The 16,069-nt window shown below is 38.1% G+C and overlaps 1 protein-coding gene and 1 pseudogene across 2 annotated transcripts in view; both read right to left on the bottom strand.

Moving 5' to 3' along the window:
* FCHSD2 (FCH and double SH3 domains 2) overlaps window positions 1-16,069 on the bottom strand; it is a 288,812-nt gene that overhangs the window by 97,341 nt on the left and 175,402 nt on the right. The window lies entirely within an intron of this gene.
* LOC131818793 (ubiquitin-like FUBI-ribosomal protein eS30 fusion protein) lies at window positions 5,668-10,712 on the bottom strand (annotated as a pseudogene).

The raw sequence follows: 16,069 nt of genomic DNA, 5'->3' as shown, positions 1-16,069 counted from the left end.
GTTTACTTATATTCACTAACTTTAACTATTTTGATAGGAAAATTTAGTTAAGATCCATAAGAACTTATTAATATAGATAAAACATTAAGTTTTATTGATTAGTGGAAGGTCAGGGAAGGTGAGAAGAGAAATGAGTACTCAAAGAACCTCTACTATGTGCCAACCACTTACATGTATTTACAACTCTTTTTTATTTTTTTAAGATTTTATTTATTCATTTGATAGAGATCACAAGAAGGCAGAGAGGCAGGCAGAGAGAGGGGGGGAAGCAGGCTCCCTGCTGAGCAGAGAGCCCAATGCAGGGCTTGATCCCAGGACCCTGAGATCATGACTCAAGCTGAAGGCAGAGGCCTTAACCCACTGAGCCACCCAGGCGCCCCTGTATTTACAACTCTTGCAAGGATACTGTTAGAGATAATTCCATAGGTGAAGAAACAAAATCTCACAGGTTAAGAAATATAAGGCAATGAAACCTAGCCCTAAAGGAAGGCTTTCTTGATGGAATTACCTGCTTTTTCTTAAGGTGAACAGTTCATACTCTCTAGAGCCCCAGGCATTGCTGAAGCAACTAGAACTACTCCACTACTTCAGATATGTTTCAGCTTTCAAATATTTTGTACTAGAAGTGGAAAGAATAGAAGAAGAAACTTACCAAGTTACTATACTCTGATAGAAAATGAAATATGTACTATATATTAAGAAAAGTAAGAGATGCCAGAAAACATGAGATGCCTAACACTCTCGGTGCAGAAAGTAAGCTTACAATTAGGGAATAAGGACAGTCTTTGAGAAATGGCCTTGAGAGGGTCTGCCAAACTAAGGCAGCAAGGTAAAATCTGGATCTTAGAAATGTACAGCTGGTGATGAGCATAGATAGCTTTTATCAATTCCATTAACAAGTTCTTTTTCAAAATATCTCTAATCTCTTAATTCTGCTTTCTGAACCCTTTAACATACATTCTGGAAGTGAACTGTCTCTCTTAAAGTCAGGTCATTTCTCATTTGACACCAATTCTCTTCATAAAACAGGTTAAACATCTAATTTATAGCTATAAAAACAGATATTATTAATATACCAACAAAACTGATTTTACCCAAATGAATGTATTAAACATGAGGGCACAAATATTTATCATGAGTCTATCTGTCAGACATTATTCTAGGTGGCAGGGACACTGTGTTCAAGAAAAATTAGACCGCGGGGCGCCTGGGTGGCTCAGTGGGTTGAGCCGCTGCCTTCGGTTCGGGTCATGATCTCAGGGTCCTGGGATCAAGCCCCACGTCGGGCTTTCTGCTCAGCCGGTAGCCTGCTTCCCTTCCTCTCTCTCTGCCCGCCTCTCTGCCTACTTGTGATCTCTCACTGTCAAATAAATAAATAAAATATTTAAAAAAAAAGAATAAATAAAAAAAAAGAAAAAAAAAAGAAAAATTAGACCAAAGAAAGAAAGAAAGAAAGAAAAATTAGACCCAAATCTCTGCTCTTAAATATTATGTCTGGTCATAACAAATACAATAAACATATAAGCATAAATAAAGTCACAGAGAATGAAGAAAAGGATGCTATCTTACATTGGGTAGGCAGGGAAAGCTTTACTGATAAAGTCACATTTAAACAGAGAACTGAATGAAGTGAGGGAGTAGTATGTGTGGATGTCTAAGGGAAGAGCTTTCTGAGGAAACAGAAAGGGCAAAGGCCCTGAAGTATGAGTATGATCCTTGTGGACTCTAAAAAGGCCAGTACAGCTGAATTACAGTGAGGGAAAGAGGGATAGAGGGCATCAAACCTTGGTAAGAATTCTGGCTTTTAAACTGAATGAGAAGAGAAACTACCAGTAGGTTTTGGGCAATGATGACATAATCTGATTTAGGTTTTAGAAAGATCATATTGGCTATTGCTAAAGAATAGACATCAGAGGGAAAGGTGGAAAGAAGCAGAGAGCCAACGACAAGAATCCTAAAATACATGCAAGAAATAATACTGGTAGCTTGATTTAGAATAGCTGCAGTAGAGGTGAGGTGAACTGGTTCTATTTGAAGGTCGAGCTGAAAGAATTTACTACTTGGATGGATTTGGGGTTTGGAGAGAGGTAAGAAGGATGACACTGAAAGGGGCACCTGGGTGGCTCAGTTGGTTAAGCAACTGCCTTTGGCTCAGGTAATGATCCTGGAGTTCCGAGATCGAGTCCCACATTGGGCTCCCTGCTTGGTGGGGAGTCTGTTTCTCCCTCTGACTTCTCCCCTCTCATGCTCTGCCTCTCATTCTCTCCCTCTCTCTCAAATAAATAAATAAATCTTAAAAAGAATGACACTGATGCTTCTGGCATGGGCACCTGTAAGAATATAGTTGAGACTCTTGAGATTGGGTAGCTTCCCAATAGTAGAAGTTTGGGAGGGGAAAATCAAAGGCTGAGTAAGCAGGTGTCCAGAATGGTCAGGAGATGAGTAATACACAAGAAGACTGAGCATAAGTAAATAAAGTGAGGATAAGGGGAGCGAAGTTTCTCATTGTCAAAGAATGCATTTACATAAAATATAGAAGAGAGGGAGGCTAGAAAGACTGTTTACACAAACATAATACACACACACATATTGATAGAGAAATAAATACAGCTGTTCATGTGTGTGCATAAGCATATATATCCTAGTTCTGTTCACTGAGAGGGGTTAGAAGCAATAAGTACACCAAGTACCTAGAGCATCCTTTCTTCCACTTCAGTAATTTTGCACTAAAATGAAATAGGGGAGATGGAGGAAACAGCTAATTCCAGAATCAGGGTAAGGAAAGTAAATGATAAACTGGAATCTTTCACCAGAAAGGAAATGCTCAGTGAATGAGGGGGGACATATGTGAAGGACAGGTGTCAGTTCAAAGGAACTTCTACTGGTTAAGTATGGAGCTATCTAAGCCTAATAAGAAACAATAAGCTCAACAAATTTCAATCCACTGAATAAAACAGAAATCTATAACCACGATAATATGAACTATATCTAGTCATATGCTCTTCCTATAACCCAGCCCTATCTCTTGCTACACTCCCACTGCACACTATAAAGATACTTAACTACTTATCTCTGTAGTCCAAAATTATTATCTCTATATTTGAAGTGTTCTCAATTTGCCTGTCTGCCAGGAAAACTGAATTTGATTCAATTCTATAAATATTTACTGAGTACTCTTCTATGAAGTAAAACACAGTAGTAAGCCACTCAAGTTTCTCCTTTCAAGACCTACCATTCTACCAAGTGAGGCAGAGTAAGTGCTAGTTCAAAAGCTACTTCCATGAAGCTTTTCCTTACTTTCCTCCTGTTTCCTCCTGGTCTCACAACATGTGTAGACACTGCCATTATAGCACTTCTTATTGCAAAATTATTGTTTACTTGTCTTCTTAAATCTGCATTGCAAGTTCCATGTGAACTGAGACTGTTTTTCATTTTTGTATCCCTAGTACTTAGCACTGTAAATATATTCATGCATTAATACATTCAACAACTATATATGCTGGGTACCATGCTATGCTCCATGAATACAATTACAAGTAAAAAACAGGTTCAACCTTGCTTTCATGAAATTTAAAGTATACTAGAGTTGGGAGAGGGAGGCAGAGAGACAGTACACTCAAGTATATAGTTATAAATTAAGAGGAATATTATGAAGGAAAGAAGGCTAATGCTATGAGAACATAAAACAAGGGACTCTGGTATAGTTTGGGGAAGGCATCCCTGAAGAAACAAATTTGAACCAGGATGTTTGAAAGTTAAGCAAGTAAATGGAGAGAATGAGGAAAGGGGTGGCTGTAGACCAAAGCATGAACAAGTACAAAACCCCTGGAGGAGAGCTTGGTATTAGAGAAGAACTGAAAGACAGTCACTCACTGAAGTGCAGAGTGATGGGGGAGAGATACAAAATGAAGCAAAAAGTAGAAATAACTCAAATGTCCATAACTGATGAATGGATAAACAAAATGTGGCATATCCATACGATGGAGTATTACTTAGGCATAAAAAGGAATGAAGGGTTGATACATGCTATTACATGGATGAACCTCGAAAACAGGCTAACTGAAAGAAGCCACACACCATACATACTCCGTGATTCCATTTATGAAATGTCTAGAAGAAGAAAAACCATAGATAGAGAGCAGATTAATGGTTATCAGGAGGTGGTGGGAAAACAAGGAATGACTGCTAATGGGGTACAGGGTTTCTTTTCGGGGTTATGAAAATTTTCTAAAATTAGATCATGGTGGTAGTTGTAAAACCTTATAAATACACTAAAGAAAAAACACTGAAATGTATACTGTAAATACACAAACAATGAATCATGGAACACTACATCAAAAACTAGTGATGTGCTGTGTTAAAAAAAAAAAAGGAAATGTAACAGATTTCTGTACACTGATTTTGTATCTCGCAACATTTATCAGTTCTAGTAGTTTTCTGGTGGAGACTTTAGTTTTCTACATATAACACCATGTCATCTGCAAATAGTGGAAGTTTTACTTCCTCCTTACCAATTTAGATGCCTTTTTCTCTTTAAGATTTTATTTATTCATCCGAGAGAGAGAGAGAGCAAGCAGAGGACGAGGGAGACGCAGACTCTCTGCTGAGCAGGGAGGCCGACATGGGGCCCCAGGACCCTAAGATCATGACCTGAGCTCAAGGCAGACGCTTAACCATCTGAGCCACCCAGGCGCCCCTCGGATGCCTTTTATTTCTTTTTCTTGTCTGCTTGCTGTGGCTAGGACTAGTACTATGGACATCCAGTACTATGTTGAATAAAAGTGGTGAGAGAAATTATGGAGTGCACTTGTTGTGATGAGCACTGGGTGGTTCTATGGAAGTACTGAATCACTATATTGTATACTAAAGTAAGATTATACTGTATGTTAACTAGAATTTAAATAAAAATTTTTTAGAAGTAAAAAAAAATAAATAAAATGGTGAACTTTATGTTATGTAAATTATATCTGAATTTTAAAAGATAAAGTTAGCAGAGAATATACACCCTTTAAATTATCCTGAGGTTTTCCATTTTATCCTCAGAGTAATAAGGGTAGAGTGCAGATGCTCTAAAAATTACTTTTTGAACAAATAAAAAGACTTCTTAATATGTGACCCAATAGTCTGTTAATAGATCTCTGTCATTTTATTTGAAACTGTTATATTCTGCTTCCTAGAAAATATCTTTAGGTGGACCTGAAACTTTTATTGAGTTACTCCTTTCCAGAGAGTCATCTGTTCAATGTGCTATCTTATTTGTAGCTATGTCTTGATGGGTCATTCACTGAAAGATAATACTTGAGGATAACCAGGGACCAAATAACAAGTTGGATTAGGATAACTGTGGCACACGTGTCTGAGTGGGGACCCTTGAATGGAAGCTCTTCTTGCCAAATAATATTTTATCTCTAACTATATTAATGAAAGAGAAATCTTAGTTTCCTAAATAAAGTTTTATTTGCATTTCCAAAATGACAGTGCTGAGATGGAATTCTAGAAAGCCCCACAAACATTCTTGGCAGTATTAAAGGCCATGAACTACTCCATGAGCATAAGGCCCGCTTACGGAAGTCAAGATGCTTCTGACCAATCATGTCCATTCCAGTGATCTGGTTGTGCTTCTGTGTACCTGAGCTTCATTCTCTGACCAGCACTTCTCCTTGGTGCTTCTTCTTTTTTTTTTTTTTTTTTAAGATTTATTTATTTATTTGACGGGGGGGCGGGGCAGAGAGGCAGGCAGACAGAGAAGGGGAAGCAGGTTCCCTCTTGAGCAGAGAGCCCAACGCGGGGCTTGATCCCAGGACTCAGACCATGACCCGAGCCGAAGGCAGTGACTTAACCCACTGAGCCAGCCAGACGCTCCTCTCCTTGGTGCTTTAACGGTTTTATAATAGTAATGTTAAAAGATGTGCCACAAATTGACATATAACAAAACAAAGAACAAGACCACTAGTCATCCTTTCAAAAATTATTGGGTAATAACATTAAAGTCTCATGTAAGGATTCATCTTACATGAAAAACATGGTTTTTTATTATACACACACACACATATATGCATATATATATACACTATTACCTTTTAAACAGATTTGCTTTGAAAGAGCACACCTGGTATTATCACTTAGCCTCATAATCACTTGTTAAGGCTAAGTGAATACTTGAACTCTCCAGTGCAGAATATTAAATTCAATGGTAATAATCTACTTATTTCCTTTAAAAACTTTATGAATAGAGAATAAGGTACATCCCAACACTTATTATTTTCATCTACAGACCTATTCCTTCTGGGATACTAGAATAATTTTATTTAATTTGGCTTAGAGGTATTTACATTTAGAATAAAAATAAGATTAATGAACTGTGCAGAAAAGATGAGTGGCATTTAGGTTTACTAATTGAACTGCCACTTAATTTTAAGAGTTTGACAGAAACAGAGAGAAAGACAGAAATGTATAAAGACCAATCTTCTCCTTAATTTTTTAAGGGTAGAGGTTTTTTTTTTTTTGTTTGTTTTTTGTTTTTTGTTTTTTCAGTTTGTGGGGGCAGAGAGAGAGGGAGAAAATCCCAAGCAGGTTCCATGTCCAGAATGAAGACCCCACCGCAGGGCTCAATCTCATGACCCTGAGATCACATCTTGTGTCAAAATTAAGAGTTGGATGCTTAACTAACTGAACCACCCAGGTACCCCTTGAAGGTAAATTTTTTTTTTAAGATTTTATTTATTTATTTGACAGAGAGAGATCACAAGTAGGCAGAGAGGCAGGCAGAGAGAGAGGAGGAAGCAGGCTCCCTGCTGAGCAGAGAGCCCGATGTGGGACTCGATCCCAGGACCCCGAGATCATGACCTGAGCCGAAGGCAGCGACTTAACCCACTGAGCCACCCAGGCGCCCTGAAGGTAAATTTTTTAATCAAAAACCTTTTTTGCCATCTTTGTCTGTGCCTTGTACAAGCTGGAAATTTGGGAAAAACTCTTTTTCTTTAAGACATTGCAAAATGTTAGTCGCACTGCTGATAAAAAACATTACAAGTTTTTTTAAAAAACTGAATCTTAGGGGCAGCCAGGTGACTCAGTTGGTTGAGCATCCAACTCTTGGTTTCATCTCAGGCCATGATCTCATGGTTGTGGAACTGAGTCCCAGGTTGGGCGCCGCACCGGGTGTGGGGTCTGCTTTAGATTTTCCCTCTTCCTCTGCCCCGCTCTCCACTCCCCCTACCACACTCTCTAAATAAGTAAAATCTTTAAAAAATTACAAAACTCTAAATCTTAGAATCAAGGAAATATGGTTGTGTTGATTAATAAGAAAACAATTAGAATGACCTAACATTCATGTAAGTCAGAAATTGTAAAGCCATTTTGAAAATGGAGCTTGGTAAACTCCATAACATGTTATTTGTGATAAAGAAATACAATTCTTAGGTTTAAATTCTTTACTGAACAAAATTTAAAACCTACACATTGGTCATACCAGATAATCACCAAATACACACAAGTGAGACCTGACCTTCACCATGGGAATAGGGCACTACTCTCAGAAAAACACCTGTCTCTGGCCAGGGAATAATTTAAGCCACAGTTAAGCACCTCAGTGATAGAACAGAATCACTATTATATTTTATGACATCATTATATCAGTCTGAGAATCTAATCAAAGGCCACCAGATACCAGTAAAATGAATACTATTTGCCTTTTCAAAATGGTTGGAAAAAGAGAGAGGGAGAGGTCTTGGTAAGTTATTTATAAACAAAGAAAACTTGCTAAGGCCAGAAATGGCTAAGAAAGTTAAAGATTCTGTATGTTCATGTATCACTTCTTTTCTTAACCCCAAAGCTAATGCCATCAATGTCCACTACTTCGAATTTTTAATAACAACAATAAATATATCACAGAATCTAGGAAAATTACTGGATGCCTAACAGTTCACAATTCCAATGAGTAAAAACAATTCAATATTTCTAATATAGGAAAATGGGACTTACATGCAAAAAATAAAAATAATTAAATTCAATGGAAAAATATACTTCACAGAAAACTGCATAAAAAAGCTAAGATAATAAATACTCAAATATCCACATTCTAACCTATTTAAAAGAAAAAGAGCTACTTTAATGGCATTTGAGAATTCTTTCTTCAAAGTTAAATATTTTAAAGCTTCATTAAAAACTCTACTGCGAGGGGCACCTGGGTGGCTTGGTTGGTCAAGATCTGACTCTTGATTTTAGCTCAGGTCATGATCTCAGGTCCTCAGTTTGCTTGTCCCTCTCCCTCTGCTCCTCCCTGCCACTTGTGCTCTTTCTTTTGCTCTCTCTCAAATAAATAAAAATCTTAAAAATATGACCAACAACAACTCTATTGCTAGTAGCCTTAGTAAATATTTTCGTGCCTCTCCCCAGGACCAATGGAACCAGTGGTTTCCGCTATACATCACTTTCATAAGTGCTCATACAAGTCCATCCCTGTGAAATCCCATCTTCAGCCACCATAGCTTACTGACATCCTACTCACCATATAAGGGCTATCTAAGATGTTAATTCTCCAATGGAGAAAGGTCCTCCATGACAAAAGACCACAGTAATCTCTTTATTTATTCAACACCAATTTTGAGTGGTAGGTATAAAACAAGGAACAAAACAAGGTATCTGCTGTCAGGAATCTTACATTCATGGGAGATTTGATGGTCTGAAGCTATTTGTACCACTTATATTCATAGAAACACTCAACTGGAAGCTATTCATGCATATGTAGGATTGTCTTGAGGATTAAATGAGATAATATGAATGTAAACCCTCTAAGAAATAAAAGCTACATAGATAACAGCTATTACTATTACATGCTCTTAAACTGTGGTGGGATTTTGTTTGTTTGTTTGTTTTTTGACTGAACTAAGTGGCTTTATCGGGGAGAGGCAGGATTACAACAGACTTGAGTTGGCACTGGGGCTCTTTCCTTGTGAAGGTGGGCACGACACTGACAAAGTGCTGGTTGTACTGCATCCACCACCTGGCTTGGCCTGTCTTCTCCTTTTTCTGTTTGGCTACCTTGGGAGTCTGCTCCCTTACTTTCCTAGAAAAAACCAGGGAACCAGGAATTTTGTCTCCAGGGTGGTCAGAGCCTCCACTCCACACTGACCTACAGCTGCCTCGTCCTCTAGGGTGTGCCTGCCAGGAGCACGACTTGATTTTCTCGAGTGATGCCCTCTAGCAAGGCTACATGAGCCTTGATCTGGATGAGCATCTCCTGGCTGGACACCTTGAGGATGTGCAGCTCCTGGGCAAGGACAAAGCTACATGTCCACTACTGAACCACGGGTACCACAGCTGCTCCCGTGAAGATGGAGTTGAGAAAGAGGAAGAAGCAAGGGCGTGCACATCATCACCACCTGCTGTGTGCCATGTCACTGCAATTGTCACATCCAATTGTAGCTGGATGTCTTCTTACATAGATGTCTTAGTTCTACTTCTAATTTGTAAAGTCCCTGACAGCAAAGATTCACAAAGTGCTCAGTTGACTTTGTTGGTAAAGAGGCATTTAAAATTAATTGCAATGGACGACAGATAATAAAAGTGCAGCCTTAAAAATGAGTGGAATTCTGGGGATCCTGGGTGGCTCAGTGGGTTAAAGCCTCTGCCCTCGGCTCAGGTCATGATCCCAGGGTCCTGGGATCGAGCCCCGCATCAGGCTCTCTGCTCAGCAGGGAGCCTGCTTCCCTTCCTCTCTTCCTCCCCCCCTCTCTCTGCCTACTTGTGATCTCTCTCTCTCTCTGTCAAATAAATAAATAAAATCTTTTAAAAAATGAGTGGAATTCTGACACGTGATATAATATAGATGAATCTTGAAGACATTACACTAAGTGGAATAAAGCAGACATAAAAGGACAAATACTGTATGACTCCACTTATATGAGATAATTAACATTAGTCAGATTCATATATAGGAAGTAGAATAGTGGTTTTCAGGGGTCAGAAGGACAAAGGAATGGGGAGTTACCATTTAGCAGGCATGGAGTTTCAGTTTGGGAAGATGAAAAAGTTCTGGAGATGGATGGTGGTGATAGCTGCATAATACTGTATATGTACCTAATGCCAATGACCTGTATATATAGAAATGGTTAGGTCCATATCAAACTTCTGCAGAAGACAGCCAAGTAGGAGGATCCTCAGCTCACCATCCCGCAGATAAAACTAGGTAAGATCCTACATCAGTGTAAACAATCCAGAAAACAACATGAAGACTAGCAGAACTCTCTACAGCTAAATGTAAGGGACACATCAAAGAGGGTAGGAAGAGTGGAGACACACAGTTGGGAGCTAAACAGATCCATGGAGCTATCCATGGGAGGGATGCTGCGGGCTGGAGAGGGTACAGAGACAAACCCTCACACCAAACACCCCAGGCACAGGGCACTCGAGTGGGGAAGACAAATCCCCATAACATCTTTGGCTGAGTTCTTATAATCAGCAAGGCTTAAATTAACACCTGGAACTTTAAAAAAAAATCAGTGGGCTCAGCTCTGGGAAGGCCTGAGGGCAAGAAAATACTGAATCCCCACCTCTAAAGAAATAGCACGAAGCCCTGAGGTAAGCATAGAAACAGCAATTTGAGAAATATCTGGGGGTACATGGGAACGGTTATTTACTAATCTGAGCATGCACTGGAGGGGCAGCGATTGTTGAAATATCTCTACAAGAATGAAAGAGCTAGTGGATGCCATGTGCCTCCCCTAGCCTAGATGCACGGACACCTGCAGAACCATTTCAGTGCCAACATTCTCCACCTAGCTTGCTACCAGAATGCTTTCCCCCTCGCTTCTGTAGATCTGCCCCCTCAAACCAGGCCGGTCTTGGCAAGAGTTCTGGATAGCTGCAGCTCCCTCACAGACCTGTGCAAACTTTGCTAACACCTCTCCCCTATATTCCCTTGCAAACCTGCCTCCTTCCAGTACACTTTAGGTTGAATCCCATTCAACGTGTTGCTGCAAGCCTGGCAATGACCAAGTAGTGCCGACAAGGACTAGTACCAGTCCAAAGTGACTGCTGTTCCAGTGATGGTAGAAGAAAACCACATACACTAGTCAGGCTGTGGCCCCAACAGTGGGCTGGGGCAGCTATCTGTCTGACTGCAGACCCCACCCACCAACAAAAGCGTCTCAGGAAATAGTACAGGGAAAGTGCCCTGCACTTCAGTGCTATTTATCTCTAGCAAATGGCTGGTCCAACTCAACTGAAGCCCAAAGTGACCCAAGACTGGCCCACTACACAGAGACCAAATCCTGCCCACTACAGGCAAAGAGAGCCATTGTAGATGACTTGACTGAAGGTAAAAGCAGTTTAGCTACAAGGGTATGGCATATGCAATATACACAGATACCCCTAAAGTACCAGGTGCTGGTGAACAGGTGACCTTGTATTACAGGGCACTACTGGATCTCTTCTTTATAAGGCCACTACTTTCAACAGCAGGAGATGTAGCTAACTTTCCTAACACAAAGAAACAGATACAGAGAGTTAGACAAATTAAGAAGATGAAGAAGTATGTCCAAAATGGAAGAATAGGACAGAATCATAAGGAGAGACCTAAACAAAATGGAGATAAGTAATATGACTGATAGATAATTTACAGTAATGATCATAAAGACACTCACTTGATTTGAAAAAGAGTGGAGGACCTCAGTGAAATCCTTAGCAAAGAGAAAAAGCATAAAAAAGCATCAGTCAGAAATCAAGAACTCATAACTGAAATTTAAAATACACTAAATAGAATAAATAGTAGACCAGAGGAAGTAGAAGAATGGATCATGGAATTGGAGGAGGAGTAAGTGATGGAAAGCAATCAAACTGAACAAGGACACCATCAAGCATAATAACAATCACATTATTGGGATCCCAGAAGGAGAAGAGAGAAAAAAAGAAAGAGAAAATTTATTTGAAGAAATAATAGCTGAAAACTTCCCAAATCAGGGGAAGGAAGCAGAAATCCAGATCCAAGAGACAAAGAGAGGCTCCAACAATATCAACCAAAGAAGGTCCACACCAAAACACATAGTTATAAAAGCAGCAAAAAGTAGTGATAAGAGAATTTGAAAAGCAGCAAGAGCAAACAAGACAGTTACATATCAGGGAAATCCCACAAGGCTATGAGCTGATTTTTTAGCAGGAACTCTGTAGGCCAGAAGAGTGGCATGATATAGTTAAAGTGATAAAAGAAAAAAATCTGCAGCCAAGAACACTCTATCTAGCAAGGCTATCATTCAGAATAAAAGGAGAGATAAAGAGTTTCCCAGACAAAAGTTAAAAGGAATTCATAACCAGTAAACCAGCTCTACAAGATATGTTAAAAGGGACTCTGAGTGCAAAGCAAACAACATAAGTTAAAGGAGGAAAAGTAGGAAGGAGGAAAGCAATAAAATTAAGTGTATCTATAAAGATCAGGGGATTCACATATCTAAAATGTAAAGGCCATGTGTCTACTGGCCATCTGTATGTCTTCTTTGGAAAAATATCTATTCATATCCTCTGCTTATTTTTTAACTGGATTATTTGTTTCTGGGTGTTATCAGATATATCATTTGCAAATATTTTCTCCCATTCTGTAGGCTGACTTTTAGTCTTGTTGATTGTTTCCTTTGCTGTGCAGAAGCTTCTTATTCTGATGAAGTTCCCAATAGTTTACTTTTGCTTTTGTTTCCTTTGCCTCAGGAGACATACCTAGTAAGAAGCTGCTATAGCCAATGTCAAAGAGGTTACAGCCTGTGTTTCCTCTAGGATTTTAATGGTTTCCTGTTCACATTTAAGTCTTTAATCCATTTTGAATTTATTTTTGTGTATGGTGTAAGAAAGTGGTCCAATTTCGTTCTTTTGCATGTTGCTATTCAGTCAGTCAGAGGAAGACAAATAACATATAATCTCACTCATATGTGGAATTTTAAGAAACAAAACAAAAGAACACAGGGAGAGAAAAGAGAGAGGTACCAAGAAACAGACTCCTAATTATAGAGAATAAACTGATGGTTATGAGAGGGGAAGAAGGTGGGGGGATAGGTTAAATAGGTGATGGGGATTAAGGAGTGCACTGGTTGTGACAGTTGGTGGATGTTGTATGGAAGTGTTGAATCACTAATTCTACATCTGAAACTAATATTACACTGTTTATTAACTAACTGGAATTTAAATAAAAACTTGAAGAAGAAGAAAAGAGTTCACACTTAAAGGACCATTAACTTAATATATTGACTACTCTATGCAGAAGTTTTTATATACAAACTTAATGATAACTACAAATCAAAAACCACTAATAGATACACAAAAAATAGACAGGAATCCAATTATACCACTACATAAAGCCAGCAAACTGAGAGAAAAGAGAACAAGAGACGAAAGGGACAAACAAGAACTACAAAACAAACATAAAACAAATAACAAAATGGCATTAAGTACACACTTACCAATAATTACTTTGAAAGTAAAGAGGCTAAACGCTCCAATCAAAAGACATAGGGTGATGAAATGGATTAAAAAACAAGACCGAACAATATGCTGTCTACAAGAGACTCGTTTCAGACCTAAAGACACATGCAAATTGAAAGTGAGGGGATGGAAAAGCATTTATCATGCAAATGGAAGGAAAAAGAAAGCCAGAGTAGCAATACTTCTACTGGACAAAATAGACTTTTTAAAAAAATATTTTATTTATTTATTTTGACAGGCAGAGATCATAAGTAGGCAAAGAGACAGGCAGATAGAGACAGGGAAGCAGGATCCCTGCTGAGCAGAGAGCCAAATGCGGGGCTCGATCCCAGGACCCTGAGATCATGACCTGAGCAGAAAGCAGAGGCTTTAACCAACTGACCCACCCAGGTGCCCCCCAAAATAGGCTTTAAAACAAAGACTGTAAAAATAGAAAAAGAAGGACACTATATATTCATAAGCAGAATAACCCAACAAGAAGATATAACAATTGTAAATATTTATGCGCCTAATGTGGGAACACTCAAATATATAAAGCAGTTAATAACAAATATAAAGGAAGTAAATGATAGTAATACAGTAACCGTAGGGGACTTTAACACCCCACTTACATCAATGGATAGATCATCCAAACAGAAAATCAGTAAGGAAAAAGTGGCTCTGAATGACACATTGGACTAGATGGTTCTAACAGATATACACAGAACATTCCATCTAAAACAGCAGAATATACATTCAAGTGCACATGGCACACTCTCCAGAACGGATCACATTTTAGTGCACAAAATAAGTCTCAAGAAATTCAAAGAGATTAAAGTCTTATCATTCATCTTTTCTGGCCACAACACTATGAAATGAGAAGTCCACAAGAAAAAAATCTGGAAAGAACAAGAATACATGGATGTTAAATAATATGCTGCTAAACGATGAATGGGTCAATCAAGAAATCAAAGAGGAAATAAAAAAATACACAGAGAAAAATGAAAATGAAAGCACAATGGTCCAAACCTTTGGGATGCAGTAATGGCTATTCTATGAGGGAAGTTTATAGCAATACAGGCCTATCCCAAGAAGCAAAAAAAAAAAAAAAAAAATCTCAAATAAACAACCCAATTTTACACATAAAAGAGCTAAAAAAGAACAAAACCCATAACCGGTAGAAGGAAGAAAATAATACAGAAGAGAGCAGAAATAAACAAAATAGAAGTAAAAAAGAAGAAAAGAGATCAATGAAACCAGGAGCTGGTTCTTTGAAAAGATCAAAAAAATTGATAACCTTTAGCTAGACTCATCAAAAAAAAAAAAAAAAGAGAGAGAGAGAGAGAGAGAGAGGAGACTCAAATAAACAAAATGAGAAACGAAACATGAGAAATAACAACCAACACCACAGAAATACAAAGGAGTACATAAGAATATTATGAAAACTTATATGCCAACATATTGGACAACCTAGAAGAAATGGGTAAGTTCCTAAAAACATATAACCTCCCAAAATGGAATCAGGAAGAAATAGAAAACTTGAACAGACTGATTACCATCAACAAAATTGAATCAGGAATCAAAAAAACTCCCAAGGAACAAAACTCCAGGAACAAACAGCTTCACAGGTGAATTCTGCCAAACATTTAAGACAAGTTAATACCTATTCTTCTCAAAATAGTCCAAAAAATAGAAGAGGAAGAAAAGCTTTCAAATTCAGTCTAGGAGACCAACATCACCCTGATACTAAGACCAGATAAAGACACCACAAAAAAAGAGAACTACAGGTCAATATCTATGAAGAACATAGATGCAAAAATCCTCAACAAAATATTAGCAAACCAAATCCAAAAATACATTAAAAAAAAATCATTACCATGATCAGGTGAGATTTATTCCTGAGGGGCAAAGGTGGTTCAACATTCACAAATCAATCAACATGATACATCAACAAGAAAAAGAATAAAAACCGTATGATAATTTCAACAGATGCAGAAAAAGCATCTGACATAGAATTTCCATTTGTAATAAAAACTGCCAACAAAGTAGGTTTAGAGGGAACAAACCTCTAATATAGTAAGGGTCAAATATGAAAAACCCACAGCTAATATCATACTCAATGATGAAAAACTGAAACCTTTTCCCCGAAGATCAGAAATAAGACAAGGATGTCTCTTCTCACCACTTTTATTCAACTAAGTACTGGAAGTCCTAGCCACAGCAATCAAACAAGAAAAAGGAATAAAAGGCATCCAAATTGGTAAGGAAGAAGTAAAACTTTCACTATTTGTAGATGACATGATACTATATATAAAATACCCTAAAGACTCCACCATAAGACTACTAGACTGATAAATGAATTCAGTAAGGTCACAAGATACAAAATCAAAATACAGAAAACCACTGCATTTCTATACACTAATAATGAAGAAGCAGAAAGAGAAAATTAAGAAAATAATCCCATTTACAACTGCACCAAACATCATAAAATACCTAGGAATAAACTTAACCACAGATGTAAAAAGACCTATACTTTAGAAACTATAAAACAACAATGAAAGAAACTGAAGATGACACAAACAAATGGAAAGATATTATATGCTATGGATTGGAAGAACAAACATTG

This window comes from Mustela lutreola, chromosome 1 (assembly GCF_030435805.1).
Source record: "Mustela lutreola isolate mMusLut2 chromosome 1, mMusLut2.pri, whole genome shotgun sequence".
In the NCBI taxonomy this organism is placed as follows: Eukaryota; Metazoa; Chordata; class Mammalia; order Carnivora; family Mustelidae; genus Mustela; species Mustela lutreola.
The sequence above is the reverse complement of the archived record's forward strand: the minus strand, read 5'-3'. Positions and strand labels throughout refer to the sequence as shown.